This window comes from Gopherus evgoodei, chromosome 1 (assembly GCF_007399415.2).
Source record: "Gopherus evgoodei ecotype Sinaloan lineage chromosome 1, rGopEvg1_v1.p, whole genome shotgun sequence".
Lineage (NCBI taxonomy): Eukaryota > Metazoa > Chordata > Testudines > Testudinidae > Gopherus > Gopherus evgoodei.
In genome coordinates, this window is record NC_044322.1 from 10,228,300 (window position 1) to 10,241,021 (window position 12,722).

Consider the following 12,722-nt stretch of genomic DNA (forward strand, 5'->3'; position numbering starts at 1 on the left):
TGTTGGTTTGGAGCTGTGCCAGCACAGCCTCCTCTCTCCACAGGCCAAGGACATCCAATATCTCCTGTCTACTCCAAACCAGAGCACCTCTGGAGCTGGTAGGTGTTCTCACAAAGCCGGGCAATCAGGAAAAAGACATTTAAAAAATTCACAGGGCTTTATCAGGGGAAGCATTCTTCCAGTCTTTGTGACCCCTCGGCACTGGGGTTCACCATTATGACCAGTGCGATCAGTGCCAGGCATTGTGGGACAGCTGCTGAAGGACCAGTAGAGTCATCATAGGTGATTCAGAGTCTACACTCAATCTCAGTATATCAACCATGGCTCAATGCCTCTCAGGGAGTGGTGTTACTGCGTCCCTGTAACGAGGAGCTTACGCTGGTGGGAGACAAGTTTAATGTAGACACGAGCACAACTAGGTCAACACAAGACATCTTACGTCGACCTAGCTTTGTACTTTAGACCAGGCCTGAGATGATGCTTCTTTTACAAACTCCCTTTTTGAAAGTAGAATTGCCCTGTCACAAGGCACTTCACAATGAAAAGACACTGTCTTATTAGGTGCTATCTTACATTTATATACATCTTTCATCCCAAAGAATCCCCAAGTGCATCTTAAATGGAACAGTACAACTACTGTATATCCTGGGATCAGTTGGGCCAAAGCCTGTGTTCTGAACCTACGCTGTTTGATCTGTATGTCTGAAAAATAAGATGTGTGCCAGTAGCGTCACAGCAATGGTGCTTCACACAGCAGGACTCAATCATTTGTCTCCTGCAAGTGATTTCAGAGCAGCGCTTTAAGAAAACTGGTTCACCACCTGTATGTGTCTACCTGTGGTTATTTAATGGTGAGAAATGATCTTCCAAGAACCTCCCCAAATGAAAGCCACTCACTGAACCTATAAGAGAAATTGAATAATTGTTTCACTCACTACTTCCAGTTTACCCAGTGCTTTGCCTTGTCTAAGACGTGCCAAACACAGAAGTGGTTTCTGTCATTCCAGGCAGAGAATGTGATCCCTCTTTTTTGATCCCTAGTTGAGTTACAATCCATTGAGAAAGTCACTACTCAAGTGCTGTTGGGTTTTATAACAGGGTACAGCTTTCTCTTTACTATATGGACTAGCTTGGCCGGTCTCCTGGGGTTTGGATGGACACCCTAGGTATTATTAAAACAGTGGAATCCCATTTATCTGATTTAATTGGGACCAGGGCCAGGTTGAATAATCAAAAAAATGGATAATCCAGCAAATGGGCAAAGAGCTTCAGCCCCGTGCGGGGGGAGTAGGGGCTCAGGCTGTCAGCCTTGGGTAGTGGGGGACTCCCGCCGTCAGCCCCGGTTCGGTTAATATGGAGAGCTGGATAATGGAGGCTTGGATAAACGGGGTTCTACTGTAGTTTGATCGTCCATAAGCACCATCCATCCTGGGATCTCTAAAAACTAATGATGCCAATTGAAATGTCCAACAACTATTTCAAACAAACCTGCTCACTTACCATGTTTGGATGCAGGGGGCAGGAGCAATGAGGTGAACTCCATCTTAGAGCTGGGTGTGAAAACTGTAGTCCAAGCCCACCAGACATGTTAAGTTACCTCCATCCCTTCTTGGAAGGGGACGGGAAAGAAGAAATGCGTGCCTTCCCTAAACCCCAACCTGCCGTCCATGCAGAGCCAGCTGCCAAAACCTCCAGCCTCCCCTATGAAAATCACTTGAGTAGCACAGTTATGTGGCATTGTAAGGTTCCTGCCTCTCAGGGCTAGGGGTGCTCCCTTTGGCAGAGGTAGTGAATCGGTCGCTCATGCCAGGTTGATCTTTCAGGCGTCCTGGCTCACAGCCAAGCCACTGAGCAAGCGGAAGCTCAGGCCTTCTGGTCGGGGGGTAGAGCAGACAAACAGTCAATGGCTCTGGCCTTCTAGGTACGGGCTGAGTACGCAAGCAGTCCGTGGCTCATCCAGCCCCAAGTGTGGGGCCAGGAGGTAAGAGGCCTGGGGCCCACCCTGCTCCCTTGGGTCCCAGCCAAGGGCCCTCGAAGCAATGGACATTCTCATCACAGGGTCGGTGGGGAAGCATGGAGTCACTGCCTTGCCTCCCAGCAACACAATCGAGTCAATGCCTCATTTTCCTGAACTACTTCCTTCCATTGTCTAGTGGGGCTGCTTCACAGCTGCTGGGGCCTGGTTCCTCATCTCTGCACCAAGCAGCTCACTCTCCACTTCCTCTTTGGGTCTTTTCATCTTCTGGGGCATCAGCTGGCCTTCTTGCCAGGTGGACTCAGGGGAGCCATTACCTGCCACAGTCAGGCATGGGCTCCAATGGCAGTTCAGCAACCTGGAAAGGACGTCTGGCTCCTTCCCTGGACTGACTCCAACTGAGCTGCAGGGCCCTGCTCTTATACTTCCTGCCATGCCCTGCACTTGCTGTGAGGGGAAGGGGTGGGGTTAGCAGAGCCCAAGAAGGTGAGATAACCCCCTCTGTACCAGAATGAGGCCACTCTTCCTCTTCACAGTTGTCAATAGGAAAATCTGCAGCAAATTGAAGACATAGGGAGCAGCATAAAATGAATTGGATGTCATATCAAAAGAGCTAACCCAAGGAATTCTATACTGACCTGTATTATTTACCTTCATTTTCTATTCGAAACTCAGTTTGGGGCCCAGTGCAGGACCTAAGGCATGGCGGAGGTGTCATTATATCTGGTGCCTATGCCTCCAAGGGGGCATTCAAACAATTTGAGACTGCTAGAGCACAGCAGCATGCTGGCCATTTACCCATTTCCACACTCCCTTCGCCAGCTCTATGCCACCCTGCGATACTGCCCACACGAGGGGAATCCCAAGGTTGTCAGTTGCATGAGAGTGTCACAGCCATGCCGTAGCAAGGTTGTGAATCTAGCCCTTTGAATTTACTTGAAATTGCTGCAAAATTTCTAGCTTGGTGCAAAATCCGTCATGGAGTGCCAGAGAAACTGGGGTGCTTGGGGCAGATTTTAGGGCCAGGGTATGCGAGTTCTTGAGTAACTCAATAATGTGTCATAAGTGATATGACTGTCCCACTCTTCATGCATCTGCATATGGAAAAAAGTGGCTATTTTGTCCCTGATGATACCTACTGAACCAGATTTAATCAGTCTGGATGTTGGTCTTGGTGGTATCGCACATCTGGTATTCAAGTCTTATGTCCTGTTGGTACCTAGGTGGATCATTGGGCCTCCACAATGCTCTTCCTTATTTGTGTGATGTATTTGCTTGCTTGGTTGATATCCTTTTGCTTGCTGTATGTAAATCTAATTATATTTTAGCCTATCAGAAAATTCCAGTTCTTGCATATCAGTGGGATTGATTAGAATAATACTCAGTCCTGCCATGAGTGCAGGGGACTGGACTAGATGATCTCTCGAGGTCATTCCAGTCTTATGATTCTGACATCCAGTATCTGAAATGAAAAACAATGTTCTATGCAGGATGGGATAACATATATTGATGACCGCATATATGGTCCTTCAAGATGTCCCCAGTTGAAGGTACTCCATCTGACCCATGACAACACCCTAGCAGGGCACTCAAAACCTACTTCCGAACCTCCCACTTCTTTTGGTCACCCCAGATGTGGGCTGAAATTCAGGATTATATTAACTCATGCAATGTATCTGTTGGTATCCAAGTGCCATGCTCCAAATCTCTCAGCACCCTCATGCCTCTGAAAACTTCGCCCCAACCATGGGCAGCCACTGTCATGGATTTCACTGTAGGACTCCCCAAATCAAATGGCCACACACTGTCATAGATCAACTGGCCAAAATGGCAAACTTCATCCCCCGTGCCCACATACCTTTGGCTGAGACAACAACTTGGCTCCTAGTAACAAATGTCATCCACTTCCAGGGGCTCCCAACAACATCAGTTTGGATCATGGGCCTCAATTCATCTTGGGTTTCTGGCATGAAACCCTCTGGTTATTAAACAACCACACATATGCTTCCTTGGCATACCACCCACCAACGGATGGTCAGGCAGAAAGAATGAATCAGGTGCTGGAGCAATATTTGCAGTGCTTTCTCAGTTACCACCAAAACAACTGGTCCACCCTCCTACCCTGTATCAAATTTGCATACAACTGTGCTGACCATGCCTCTGCAAGACAAATCCCTTTTTAACAAACTATAGTTTCCACCCCCAGTTCTACACCACACTACCAACGGCCTTCCTGAACCTGTTACCCAATGTTCCCCAGAGCTCAAAGTTCTTGATAACTTTACTCTCCGTGAGGCAGTATCAGGACAGACCAAGAGAGACGTAGCACTTCTGTCTGCCATGTGGCTGACAGAAAAAAATCAAAACCACATGCTTTCACTTAAAGCCAGTACTGTATTAATCTCCAGGACTCCTGCTAGAGTGCCTTTACTCAAAGTCACGGCTTTGTTTAGTCTCAAGCACACACAACCACAATAGGTTATAGAGCACCGCAAACTGATAATTACTCCTCAGGATTACCCCACAGGAGCATGGAGAAGTATTCGGGTTATTCAGCCTCAAATTTCCGGTGGCTGGCCTTCTGTCTGTGGCTGGAGATTTTGAAGTGTCCACAAAGCAATCCACTTGACCCAGACCCACAATTTCTCTCTTATACCCAAAAAGTTACAAAGGCAAGTCAATCAAAAGCATTACAAAGCTGACTAAACAAAATCAGCCGTTAGGCAATAACATGTCACTAAAAAGCAAGCAGTTTCGAATCATGAGTCTGGCAGATATTTTTCCCCATAATGACAATCCTAAAATATATCCAGACTTTCAGTTTTTCAAAGACATTTGCCCCAGAATGTCAGAGAGGGTGCAAGTCAAACTCACTTCATATGACAGCTACCGACCCCTCCCAGCTTGCCTTAGTTATGCTAAGTTCCTGCGAAGACCTACTAGTACTAACCAGCTACTCTTAGCAATAAGCAAAATATGCAATATTCCATCCCAATAGCTGACAGTGACTTGGAAACCTGGCTGGCTGCAAACCCGGCAGTTACCAACTTGTTTCAACAAATCCATCACTTTTGGGGAAAAACTAAGAGGGCACTTTGGGGACACTAAAAAGGACTACAAATGGTATGCTGACTGCCGGAGACAGGTGAGGCTGGTTTTCCTGGTAGGCCAGGGGGTCTGGTTATCTGCTAAGAATCTCAGAACAGGAAGCCTGTCTTGCAAGTTAGATCACCAGTTCCTTGGAGCCTGCCAGATTTGTCAGAAAATCAATGCTGTCACTTTCAAACCCTGCTTAAAGATTGCACCCGGTCTTCCATGTGTCTCTCGTGACCATACATTGAAAACCCATTCCCTGACCACACACACCCACTGCCACTGCTGGTTTCAGTTCAGGGCCAGGAGGAATATGAGGTCTGTGCCTTATTGGACTCCAGATTAAAGCAGGGTAAACTGTGATACCTCATAAACTGGGAAGGCTCTGGTCCTGAAAAGCGGTGTTGGGAGTCTGCCGGTAACATTCACGCCTCTGAACTTGTAAAAGACTTTCATGGATGTCACCCAGACAGGACCAGCTCTATGATACTACTGCAGAAGGAGGGCTGTAAGGATTCATGGGATTTGAGCTTAGAGCTGTGGTCTCTAGGTGGGCCATGCTGCCACACAACCACCTTGACTGGCCACTCCTCCAATGACCGCTGATTGGCCCAAACCTGCTATTTTGGCCTGGAGGGACTTCTCTGACCTGCTGCTGGTCCTGGTTTCCTTATTTTGCTTCAGCTCTGTCCCAGCCATGCTCATGCCTTGGATCCAACTTGGCTCCTCCCTTCCCTGATCCCCGGTGGCCCAGTTCTGACTCTCAGAAACAAGTCCTGGTTCTGACTTGGGTTTGACATTGGCTCTGGTAACTAGCTTCTGACCCTCAGTTCTGTTTCCCAGCTCCTGGCCCCTCCAGCCCTGGTTCCTGACAGTGACCTAGACAAAGTTTTATTTGCATGAACTGTTTTTTTCTATAGGATGTTTTATTATACTGTGGTTATTGGAAAAGTTCCTGGAGTAGACTTGCTTTAGAGAATGTGCTATACATAAAATGTGATGCTGTTGACAGAATTTGCTGATGAGCAAGACTCATAAACAGTAGCAAACAGCTGGTGTTTCTCTAGGTGCAAATACATTTTTCACGGCAGGCAGGAAGACGCAAGTAATAAACCCAAGTGTAGCAGCAAGGGCTCCATTACCCTCATTTATGCTTTGGTAAAACTTTGGAACATGAAACAATTAAGCTTAGCTTTCTGGTCACATGGGAAATGATAGCTGGAGACAGTGAGCCAAATTCTGATCCCACGGAATGTAATGGGGTTTTAATGGGCCATCGTCTTCTGTGGGATCAGGATTTGGCCAAAAAGGTAAAATCAAATGTTGCAGGTTTATGGAACTTGTATCTTTGATTTACTATTTCCATCAGCGTGGTTCAACATTCATTGACCTTTTTGGTTCAAATTCCATGGGAAGCCAATATTGGCTGATAATTATAGACATCTGTGAGCAATATGTTTTGCAGCTGTTGTGTTATAACAGGGAGGGAAAAAGCTCAGACTGCAGCCTACATCCTAAGCACTGAACTCTAATCATCAGATCTTGGGTTTATATGTACAGAGTGACTATATCCAGGCAGGCAGAAAACTCTTTTGGGGGGACCAATCCCATGAGTCGCACCTGTAGACAGATTGGCCATCCATGCAGTGAGAAGATAAGGGAATGTTTCCTATTACAAGTGCATGAGATGATCATGTTGCAGTATAGTTCCCTCCATGATTCAGTGCCAGAACAGCAGCTCTAGCTGGCTCTAGGAAAAGCCAAGATGGCATGTGAGGGAAGAATGGTGCTGGGCAAGCAAAGAAGGCAGAGGGACAGGGTGAGGGGAGAAACTGAAAGAGGCATGGGGCTAAGAGAGAGAGAGACAGAGTCCATAGGGGCCCAGGAGGCGGGGGAAAGATGCAGGAATAAAAAGGGGCCAGGTAGCCATGAGTATGATGCCAAGCAAAGGGAGGAAATGTCGATGTCTGAAGATTAAAGTCTTGATCCTCTGAGGGTGTTCAGCATCCTCTATCCCCATTAAATCCAATGGGAGCTGAGGGGCCTGGGAGCTCTCAGGATTGCACCCTATGAAAGAGGGACAGGTGTGTGGAGACAGAAAGGCTCCTGGATATGGCTGAGTTACAATGAGAGGGAAAGAATGAGAGAGGCCAGGCACCAGAATTAGGCTAGGAGACCAGCTTTTGAAAGGGACAGAGGGAGGGAAACAGCTAGGAGATGCAGGGGCAGAGAAGAGGCAGGTGCCAGGTGATGAAAGAGTCTATGTGGCCCAGTAGGAGAGCACTGGAATCAGGAGAACGAGGTTCTGGCCCCTGCTCTGCCACTGACCTACTGAGTAACCATGGGCAGGTCACTTCATCTCTATGCTTGTTTTGCCTCCTGCTCTTTGTTTGTCTCCTCTGCTTAGATTGCAGCCTGTCGCTCCATAGGTGTTTGCATGCTGCCTTGCACCATGAGGCTGTGATATAAAAAAATACTAGTGATTGTGTGTTATCTTTTGGTGGGCAGCGGCTATTTCGTGGTACAAGAGTTTCCCCAACGCTGCTTTATGTGTGTCTGCAGAAGAACAGTTCAGAATTCCTGCGGGGGGAAAGGAGTTGGCTAGGACACCACGCGTGTGTATGGAGGGTTAGAAATAGATGCTGGTTAGAAATAGATGTTACTTAGAAATAGTGTGACAACCTGTAAATAAGCTGAGCCACCCTATTGTAATGGCAAGGGAGTTGTCATTTTGCTTGTGAAATGTTCCTTTAATTGCCAGCCAGCCAGCCTGGAAATGGAGAGTGTGTGCTGTAAGTGGAAGAGATCCAAGCTGCCATGTGTTCAGAAAAGTAAGCCTTTGAGCTCAGTCAAAGCCCCTATATTTCTCTGTGTGTGTGTGTTTTTAAATAGATAAAAGCTTTAAATAGTCCTTACTTCGAATGTTGGTTTCCAGCGAAACCTTCTTTAGATACAGAGTGTTTGATGATGCCCTCTGACCTTTAAGAACTTGAAGCTTGTGTTCTGCTGAGCAGCTGATTGCACGGATCAGGGGTCAAGCAGCCCAGTATAGCTGTGGTTCTGCACTAATGATGGAGCCATAATCTCAGCCTTTGGCTGCAGATGACTGATCTAGGCTTCTTTTGTGCTTATCTAGTCCGATTGAGACCAAGTCCATCGTGATACAGTCACTAGGTTATTTAGATTAATTCCTATGCTATTTTGGGTGGCCAGGTTACCTGCTGTTTACATTTTCAGCTGCATATATGATGATCCTATTCAGATCTTTATTTGCTTGCATAGTTTGGAGTGAATTCACTGGGAAAAACTTTGCACTTACATCCAGTGCAATCACATAGAAGTCAATGGCATCATATAGGGTTTAGATCTGTGCACAGCTTGTCCCCTTGTGTCAAAATCTCATTATTGATACAAACTCAGAGGCATGCATGAAGCTTTACAGTGAAGAACAGGAATTTACATTCCCAAAAACTTAGCCAATAATATTTGGCTAACCAAGCATGCTGCTGAAGACTTCCTTGGCGCACTGTGCAGCCTCAGCTGCCACTGAATATCAGCTCCACGGTAAGTTATCAATGTGTGTGGGGTGAGGGGGAAATGGGACTGGGCTGATGACAAAAAAACAAGGGGCCCACGGTGCTCCTGGAGGCTGGTGGCAAAATTTCCCTTGATTTCAACAGGAGCTCATGGCCTACATACTGTGTAACGGTGATGGGTTTTCTTTTCTGTGTATTGGGCCTGCTGTCTGCAGAGGGCAGATGGCATTCAGCGAAGAAGTGAGGCAGACTGTTACAGAGGAGAGATGCACTCTGTGCTCTCTCTCTCATGTTTGGTTGTTCTCATAATCTCAAATAAATAAATGTGTATGGGTTAATCCTTGTATGACAAAATGCCCTTAGCACACTGACCTATTTTAAGACTAGGTTAGCCCCCTGAGAAGCCAGCACTGAGGCTGTCGGGAACCTATACAGCTTGGCAGGCTGTTATTACTATCTGAAGTGCATCTGTTTAATCTCACTTTGGCTGTGCCCATCACTCTTCTTTCTACACACAAAACAGATCCCAGAATTGGTGGGGATGGGAGAGGAACTACATGGATCACTTAATCTAATCCTCTGCTTCAAACAGGGCAGACCACAGTATGCTTTCAAGATCAAACCACGAAGATAACTTTAACACTAGTGCCCTTGAGTTTGTCCTCACTATCTCCTCAGGAACGCTGCTCTGAGATCTGATTTTGTTTTATGCTTAAATTGTTTACTTAATTTCCAGGGGACCTATTGCTCCTTGGCTTATGGCTGGTGTCCAACACTAGAGACCTTGTAACATCTTTATTCCCTCTTAAAAATTTCTATAGGTTTAATAAGGCCTATTCCAGTTAAACATATTGGGCCTGATTCTCATCTCCATTACATTGGTTTTAAAACAAAATTAATTCCCTTGATGTGGAAGGAGTTACACAAGTGTCGTTGAGGAACAAGTGGGAAGAAAGGCTCAGCCCAATTACTTTACAGTAAGTGAACTCGGGGCTTGTCTGTTCAGTGCACTAGTGCTGCCCAGATGGGGTGTAAATTCTATTGCCTACAGAATATTGTACGCAACCATCTGTGTGGATACTGCTGGTGCACGGTAAAAGCTCCTGAGTGCACATTGAAGTAGAACAGTTTGAGACAGGACTATGTCAACACACACTAGGGAACTTTTAGTGCATGCCAGCATGGTAAGGTGACCAGACGTCCTGTAAAATTGGGACTGTCCCGATTTTGAGGAGTTTGTCCCACATCCCGACCAGAGTACGGTCGGGATGCCATTTGTCCCGATATTTTGTTTCCTAGTCTTCGGCAGCAATTCAGCAGAGAGTCTTTCAGTTGTGGATGTCTTCGGTGGTATCTTGGCGGCGGGTGCTTCTGTCTTTGGCAGCAAGGTTTTCTACCCGCCACCAAAATACCGCCGAAGACCATCCGCAACTGAAGGACACTCCACCGAATTGAGTTTAAAAAAAAAAAAAGTCCCCTCTGCGGCGGTCCCGATATTTTTCCCCTTAACATCTGATCACCCTACAGCATGGTCCCACATGGGCTGCTGGTGCGTGCTAGAATTTACACCTCAGCTGGTGTACAAAGCTGGGAAGACAAGCCCTCAATTACCCTTTTCTCCCCAGCGTTGTTCACTGGTCCTAGAATCATTCTGATTGTGCCTCTTTGAACATTTTCCATCTTCTCAGTTAGCTTTAAGTGACATTTCTATTAGTTCACTGGGATACACTGAATCCAGCAAAAGGAACTATTACTTCACACTGCAAGAAGGCAGGCTGCGTCATTCAAGAAACAGGAAATCCGAGTCAAATAGCAAGGCTGAATTTGGAACGGGGCTGGATAATGTTATGCCCATTAATAACATTTGTAGTTATACATGCTGAAACAGCATGATCAAATCTGATGTTTCAGGATATAAAGTGATCAGAGATGAACTCAGAAAGCCTAGGTTCTCCTTGATATTGTGGGGAGAGGGTGGGTTCATCTTTGAAGCATCAGGTCTTGGCCTTTGTTGGAGGTAGGATTTGGAATCCAGCCTGGTCCAACATCCCGTATAATGTTACCCTCTTTGACTCAAGTGGCTAGTGGGGGCCTATGCGTGTTCCAGTTAGCAGCAGAAATTGGTGGCAGTCAGCTATGAAGAGCGTTCAAAGAAATGCAAAAGCAAACAGTTTTGTTTGCTCACAACACCTAGAGCACTGTTAGCTTGCAGCTCTGACCCATAAACCTCTTCTCAGATTTCTTCCAGGGTCAGCCACGGTGCTTTCAGCTGCTCCTTCAGGCTGGCTTCCTCTGTCTATCCTTGTTTGTTCTCTCTTCCCACATGTGCATGCACGCAAACCTATGCAAAACAACACGCAGTAAAAGCTACTGGGTGGGTTCACACACTCCTGGAGTCTTAGTGATGGCTTATGTTTACAGTTATTTGAAGAATAAGTTCACACCTACCAATCTCAATGAGGTTTTAACTCACTCCCTAACAAGGTTTCACCCATCTCATTACAATAACATTTGCAGCTGTACAGTATTGGCCATTTGGCCCAGGTTTGATGGCATTCTCTCTCAGGACATCCATACAGCTGACTCAGTCTGGCTCCTCGCATGTTCATGTGGAACTGGGAATATACTCATCTTTGCTTATTTTCCAGTAAAGTAACAAGTGTTTGTGTCAGGGTGGAGCATACACATACTTTTGACATGATGGTTAAGAAAAACCAGTCCTGTGATAATTCATAAAGCAAGGATGTTGCAAGCAGTCCCAAAATTCTGTTCCTCTGGCAGTTATTAACTTCATATGAAGTAACTTCCTATGATTAACCCTACTTTAATTAAACTTGCTTGAAAGTAAGTGCTTTAAGGACATTATGCAAAATTCCTCGCTTCTAAAAGCGAGAGTAGGTGCCAGTGCTTTGGCTCCCTACTCCCCTTTGGAAGGGTCGTTCAAATAGGTGTATACGTGTCTGGCTAAAAAATTATTTTCTTTCATAGAATCATAGAATATAGGGTTGGAAGAGATGTCAGGAGGTCATCTAGTCCAACCCCATGCTCAAAGCAGGACCAACGCCAACTAAATCATCCCAGCCAGGGCTTTGTCAAGCCGGGCCTTAAAAACCTCTAAGGATGGAGATTTCACCACCTCCCTAGATAACCCATTCCAGTGCTTCACCACCCTCCTAGTGAAATAGTATTTCCTAATGGCCAACCTAGACCTCCCCCACTGCAACTTGAGACCATTGCTTCTTGTTCTGTCATCTGCCACCACTGAGAATAGCTGAGCTCCATCCTCTTTGGAACCCCCCTTCCGGTAGTTGAAGCCTGCTATCAAATCCCCCCCTCGCTCTTCTCTTCTGCAGGCTAAATAACCCCAGTTCCCTCAGCCGCTCCTTGTAAGTCATGTGCCCCATCCCCTAATCATTTTCATTGCCCTCCGCTCACGGTGACCAGATAGCAAGTGTGAAAAATCGAGACAGGGGTTGGGAGGTAATAGGAGCCCATATTAAAAAAAGGCCCCAAATATCAGGACTGTCCCTATAAAATCGGGCCATCGGGTCACCCTGCCTCTGCTGGATATCTCCAATTTGTCCACATCCCTTCTGTAGTAGGGGGACCAAAACTGGATGCAGTACTCCAGGTGTGGCCTCACCAGTGCTAATAGAGAGGAATAATTCACTTGACTGGTAATAGTGTTCCATAGTGTACATCTATATGCCTGAGCCTGATGGTGTTAATGTCTCATTTTGTTGCAGCAGTGCAAAGTGGGGAATGGTGATTGTAGCAGATCCATCAAATGTATGTAAAGAGTTGATTCTCTAGTGTTCCTGGCTCTGCCGCAGTGTGACCATGGGTCTAGCTAGTGGGTCATGCAATCAGTTACACCCTGAGCATGTGGGCCGTATTTGGGGTTGGGAAGGCATTTTTCCCCCAGGTCAGATTGGCAGAGACTCTGGGGAAGTTTCACCTTCCTCTGCAGCATAGGGTTTGGGTCACTTGCTGGGTTGAACTAGTGAAAATGGTGGATTCTCTCCAACTTGAAGTCTTTAAACGATGATTTGAGGACTTCAGTAACAGCCAGAGGTTAGGGGTCTATTACAGGAGTGGGTGGGTGAGGTTCTGTGGCT